This window comes from Alosa pseudoharengus, unplaced genomic scaffold (assembly GCF_046254945.1).
Source record: "Alosa pseudoharengus isolate Yale_2024_CS ecotype anadromous, Long Island Sound unplaced genomic scaffold, YU_APseudo_1.1 YU_APseudo_1.1_scf_17, whole genome shotgun sequence".
NCBI classification, from domain to species: domain Eukaryota; kingdom Metazoa; phylum Chordata; class Actinopteri; order Clupeiformes; family Clupeidae; genus Alosa; species Alosa pseudoharengus.
The window spans coordinates 32,526,678-32,531,677 of record NW_027468640.1 but is presented as its reverse complement, the minus strand read 5'-3'; the positions used below and the strand labels follow the sequence as shown (position 1 = coordinate 32,531,677).

Here is a 5,000-nt window from a genome sequence, read left to right as displayed (position 1 = left end):
GTAGCATGTTTGCATGTCTTTTTTTTCATGTCGCACTCGAATGCAATAAGCTGTGATGGCCGAGAGGTTAAGGTGTTGGACTCGAAAACCAATGGGGTTTCCCCGCGCAGGTTCGAACCCTGCTCGCAGCGTTACTTTGGCTAGTTGGTCTCCTGCCACCCGTTTGATACTCAAGACAGAAACAGGCAAAGGAAGTTGAAACAAACCGTCCAGCCAATTCTTTATAGCAGTGTCTTCTCTAACTGAAGCTGTGGCACGTTGTGAATGTAAATTTACCATTGCGATGGCCATGTCTATCAGTTGTTCCAAGGGATCCAAGCTTCCCACGAGCGTGTATATGCCCATATGAAAAGTTACACATTTTATGTAGTTTTCTCATTTGTACTTGCAAAAAGGACTTTGGGTCACTGGAGGCAAACTGGATGAGTTTTATCTTCTTGCCCTCTCATTCGCTGGAATGTGTAGTTTGCCTCTCTGTCGATTGTTTGCCTTATACAGTCAAGTCGTGCTGTGATGGCCGAGAGGTTAAGGCGTTGGACTTGAAATCCAATGGGGTCTCCCCGCGCAGGTTCGAACCCTGCTCACAGCGCAGTCCTTTCTTATAAATGGGATGAAGAGCGGCTGGTTAGATTCATATGGCGAAACAACAAGCCGTGAAATTTACCACCACATCTACCCGGCCTCTTACCTGTGCCCGTTTCAAACTGCACAAGTAATGGCGTGTCTCACAGTAATGCCGTTGGTCCTACGTTTACCATGTGTGAATTTAGGCTCATCCACCAGGTAGCATGTTTGCATGTCTTTTTTTTTTCATGACGCCCTTGAATGCAATAAGCTGCGATGGCCGAGAGGTTAAGGCGTTGGACTCGAAATCCAATGGGGTTTCCCCGCGCAGGTTCGAACCCTGCTCGCAGCGTTTATTTGACTAGTTGGTCTCCTGCCACCTGTTTAATACCCAAGACAGAAACTGGCAAAGGAAGTTGAAACATACCGTCCAGCCAATCCTTATAGCAGTGTCTTCTCTAACTGAAGCTGTGGCACGTTGTGAATGTAAATTTACCATTGCGATGGCCATGTCTATCAGTTGTTCCAAGGGATCCAAGCTTCCCACGAGCGTGTATTTATGCCCCTATGAAGAGTTGCACATTTCATGTGCTTCTCTCATTTGTATTTGCAAAAAGGACTTTGGGTCACTGGTGGCAAACTGGATGAGTTTCTATTCTTGCCCTTTCATTTCCTGGAATGTTTAATTTGCCTCTCTGACAATTTTTGCCCGTACAGCCATACACCTGATGTGCAGCTGTGATGGCCGAGTGGTTAAGGCGTTGGACTTGAAATCCAATGGGGTTTCCCCGCGCAGGTTCGAACCCTGCTCACAGCGTTACTTTGACTAGTTGGTCTCCTGCCACCTGTTTAATACCCAAGACAGAAACTGGCAAAGGAAGTTGAAACATACCGTCCAGCCAATTCTTTATAGCAGTGTCTTCTGTAACTGAAGCTGTGGCATGTTGTTCATGTAAATTTACCATTGCGATGGCCATTTCTATCAGTTGTTCCAAGTGAACCAAGCTTCCCACGAGCGTGTATGTATAACCCTCTGAAAAGTTCTCTCATTTGTACTTGCAAAAAGGACTTTGTGTCACTGGAGGCAAACTGGATGAGTTTCTATTCTTGCCTTCTCATTCGCTGGAGTGTGTAGTTTGCCTCTCTTATGATTTTTGTCTGTACAGTCAAGGCTTGCAGCTGTGATGGCCGAGAGGTTAAGGCATTGGACTCGAAATCCAATGGGGATTCCCCACGCAGGTTCGAACCCTGCTCGCAGCGCAGTCCTTTCTTATAAACGGGATTAAGCACGGACGTCTTGATTCCTGTGGCGAGATAACAGGTGTGAAATTTTCCATCACATCTTTACGGCCTCTTACATGTCCCCGTTTCAAACTGCAAAAGTAATGGAATGTCTTTCAGTAATGACAGTGGTCCTACTTTTGCTGTGTGTGAATTTAGGCTTGTCCCTCCGATTGCCATCCACCAGGTAGCATGTTTGCATGTCTTTTTTTTCATGTCGCACTCGAATGCAATAAGCTGTGATGGCCGAGAGGTTAAGGCGTTGGACTCGAAATCCAATGGGGTTTCCCCGCGCAGGTTCGAACCCTGCTCGCAGCGTTACTTTGGCTAGTTGGTCTCCTGCCACCCGTTTGATACTCAAGACAGAAACAGGCAAAGGAAGTTGAAACAAACCGTCCAGCCAATTCTTTATAGCAGTGTCTTCTCTAACTGAAGCTGTGGCACGTTGTGAATGTAAATTTACCATTGCGATGGCCATGTCTATCAGTTGTTCCAAGGGATCCAAGCTTCCCACGAGCGTGTATATGCCCATATGAAAAGTTACACATTTTATGTAGTTTTCTCATTTGTACTTGCAAAAAGGACTTTGGGTCACTGGAGGCAAACTGGATGAGTTTTATCTTCTTGCCCTCTCATTCGCTGGAATGTGTAGTTTGCCTCTCTGTCGATTGTTTGCCTTATACAGTCAAGTCGTGCTGTGATGGCCGAGAGGTTAAGGCGTTGGACTTGAAATCCAGTGGGGTCTCCCCGCGCAGGTTCGAACCCTGCTCACAGCGCAGTCCTTTCTTATAAATGGGATGAAGAGCGGCTGGTTAGATTCATATGGCGAAACAACAAGCCGTGAAATTTACCACCACATCTACCCGGCCTCTTACCTGTGCCCGTTTCAAACTGCACAAGTAATGGCGTGTCTCACAGTAATGCCGTTGGTCCTACGTTTACCATGTGTGAATTTAGGCTCATCCACCAGGTAGCATGTTTGCATGTCTTTTTTTTTTCATGACGCCCTTGAATGCAATAAGCTGCGATGGCCGAGAGGTTAAGGCGTTGGACTCGAAATCCAATGGGGTTTCCCCGCGCAGGTTCGAACCCTGCTCGCAGCGTTTATTTGACTAGTTGGTCTCCTGCCACCTGTTTAATACCCAAGACAGAAACTGGCAAAGGAAGTTGAAACATACCGTCCAGCCAATCCTTATAGCAGTGTCTTCTCTAACTGAAGCTGTGGCACGTTGTGAATGTAAATTTACCATTGCGATGGCCATGTCTATCAGTTGTTCCAAGGGATCCAAGCTTCCCACGAGCGTGTATTTATGCCCCTATGAAGAGTTGCACATTTCATGTGCTTCTCTCATTTGTATTTGCAAAAAGGACTTTGGGTCACTGGTGGCAAACTGGATGAGTTTCTATTCTTGCCCTTTCATTTCCTGGAATGTTTAATTTGCCTCTCTGACAATTTTTGCCCGTACAGCCATACACCTGATGTGCAGCTGTGATGGCCGAGTGGTTAAGGCGTTGGACTTGAAATCCAATGGGGTTTCCCCGCGCAGGTTCGAACCCTGCTCACAGCGTTACTTTGACTAGTTGGTCTCCTGCCACCTGTTTAATACCCAAGACAGAAACTGGCAAAGGAAGTTGAAACATACCGTCCAGCCAATTCTTTATAGCAGTGTCTTCTGTAACTGAAGCTGTGGCATGTTGTTCATGTAAATTTACCATTGCGATGGCCATTTCTATCAGTTGTTCCAAGTGAACCAAGCTTCCCACGAGCGTGTATGTATAACCCTCTGAAAAGTTCTCTCATTTGTACTTGCAAAAAGGACTTTGTGTCACTGGAGGCAAACTGGATGAGTTTCTATTCTTGCCTTCTCATTCGCTGGAGTGTGTAGTTTGCCTCTCTTATGATTTTTGTCTGTACAGTCAAGGCTTGCAGCTGTGATGGCCGAGAGGTTAAGGCATTGGACTCGAAATCCAATGGGGTTTCCCCGCGCAGGTTCGAACCCTGCTCGCAGCGCAGTCCTTTCTTATAAACGGGATTAAGCACGGACGTCTTGATTCCTGTGGCGAGATAACAGGTGTGAAATTTTCCATCACATCTTTACGGCCTCTTACATGTCCCCGTTTCAAACTGCAAAAGTAATGGAATGTCTTTCAGTAATGACAGTGGTCCTACTTTTGCTGTGTGTGAATTTAGGCTTGTCCCTCCGATTGCCATCCACCAGGTAGCATGTTTGCATGTCTTTTTTTTCATGTCGCACTCGAATGCAATAAGCTGTGATGGCCGAGAGGTTAAGGCGTTGGACTCGAAATCCAATGGGGTATCCCCGCGCAGGTTCGAACCCTGCTCGCAGCGTTACTTTGGCTAGTTGGTCTCCTGCCACCCGTTTGATACTCAAGACAGAAACAGGCAAAGGAAGTTGAAACAAACCGTCCAGCCAATTCTTTATAGCAGTGTCTTCTCTAACTGAAGCTGTGGCACGTTGTGAATGTAAATTTACCATTGCGATGGCCATGTCTATCAGTTGTTCCAAGGGATCCAAGCTTCCCACGAGCGTGTATATGCCCATATGAAAAGTTACACATTTTATGTAGTTTTCTCATTTGTACTTGCAAAAAGGACTTTGGGTCACTGGAGGCAAACTGGATGAGTTTTATCTTCTTGCCCTCTCATTCGCTGGAATGTGTAGTTTGCCTCTCTGTCGATTGTTTGCCTTATACAGTCAAGTCGTGCTGTGATGGCCGAGAGGTTAAGGCGTTGGACTTGAAATCCAATGGGGTCTCCCCGCGCAGGTTAGAACCCTGCTCACAGCGCAGTCCTTTCTTATAAATGGGATGAAGAGCGGCTGGTTAGATTCATATGGCGAAACAACAAGCCGTGAAATTTACCACCACATCTACCCGGCCTCTTACCTGTGCCCGTTTCAAACTGCACAAGTAATGGCGTGTCTCACAGTAATGCCGTTGGTCCTACGTTTACCATGTGTGAATTTAGGCTCATCCACCAGGTAGCATGTTTGCATGTCTTTTTTTTTTCATGACGCCCTTGAATGCAATAAGCTGCGATGGCCGAGAGGTTAAGGCGTTGGACTCGAAATCCAATGGGGTTTCCCCGCGCAGGTTCGAAACCTGCTCGCAGCGTTTATTTGACTAGTTGGTCT

General features: G+C 46.6%; 13 non-coding genes across 13 annotated transcripts; all 13 read left to right on the top strand.

The window, feature by feature from the left end:
- The first annotated feature begins 49 nt into the window (after window positions 1-49).
- Window positions 50-131, top strand: trnas-cga (transfer RNA serine (anticodon CGA)). The gene has a single exon. It is a non-coding gene; the product is annotated as a tRNA-Ser (tRNA).
- Window positions 132-507: 376 nt separating this feature from the next.
- Window positions 508-589, top strand: trnas-uga (transfer RNA serine (anticodon UGA)). Its single transcript has one exon. It is a non-coding gene; the product is annotated as a tRNA-Ser (tRNA).
- Window positions 590-834: 245 nt separating this feature from the next.
- trnas-cga (transfer RNA serine (anticodon CGA)) lies at window positions 835-916 on the top strand. The gene has a single exon. It is a non-coding gene; the product is annotated as a tRNA-Ser (tRNA).
- Window positions 917-1,299: 383 nt separating this feature from the next.
- trnas-uga (transfer RNA serine (anticodon UGA)) lies at window positions 1,300-1,381 on the top strand. The gene has a single exon. It is a non-coding gene; the product is annotated as a tRNA-Ser (tRNA).
- Window positions 1,382-1,742: 361 nt separating this feature from the next.
- Window positions 1,743-1,824, top strand: trnas-cga (transfer RNA serine (anticodon CGA)). The gene has a single exon. It is a non-coding gene; the product is annotated as a tRNA-Ser (tRNA).
- A 257-nt stretch (window positions 1,825-2,081) lies between these two features.
- Window positions 2,082-2,163, top strand: trnas-cga (transfer RNA serine (anticodon CGA)). The gene has a single exon. It is a non-coding gene; the product is annotated as a tRNA-Ser (tRNA).
- Window positions 2,164-2,539: 376 nt separating this feature from the next.
- Window positions 2,540-2,621, top strand: trnas-uga (transfer RNA serine (anticodon UGA)). Its single transcript has one exon. It is a non-coding gene; the product is annotated as a tRNA-Ser (tRNA).
- A 245-nt stretch (window positions 2,622-2,866) lies between these two features.
- Window positions 2,867-2,948, top strand: trnas-cga (transfer RNA serine (anticodon CGA)). Its single transcript has one exon. It is a non-coding gene; the product is annotated as a tRNA-Ser (tRNA).
- A 383-nt stretch (window positions 2,949-3,331) lies between these two features.
- trnas-uga (transfer RNA serine (anticodon UGA)) lies at window positions 3,332-3,413 on the top strand. Its single transcript has one exon. It is a non-coding gene; the product is annotated as a tRNA-Ser (tRNA).
- Window positions 3,414-3,774: 361 nt separating this feature from the next.
- Window positions 3,775-3,856, top strand: trnas-cga (transfer RNA serine (anticodon CGA)). The gene has a single exon. It is a non-coding gene; the product is annotated as a tRNA-Ser (tRNA).
- Window positions 3,857-4,113: 257 nt separating this feature from the next.
- On the top strand, window positions 4,114-4,195 carry trnas-cga (transfer RNA serine (anticodon CGA)). Its single transcript has one exon. It is a non-coding gene; the product is annotated as a tRNA-Ser (tRNA).
- A 376-nt stretch (window positions 4,196-4,571) lies between these two features.
- Window positions 4,572-4,653, top strand: trnas-uga (transfer RNA serine (anticodon UGA)). The gene has a single exon. It is a non-coding gene; the product is annotated as a tRNA-Ser (tRNA).
- Window positions 4,654-4,898: 245 nt separating this feature from the next.
- trnas-cga (transfer RNA serine (anticodon CGA)) lies at window positions 4,899-4,980 on the top strand. The gene has a single exon. It is a non-coding gene; the product is annotated as a tRNA-Ser (tRNA).
- Window positions 4,981-5,000: the final 20 nt, after the last annotated feature.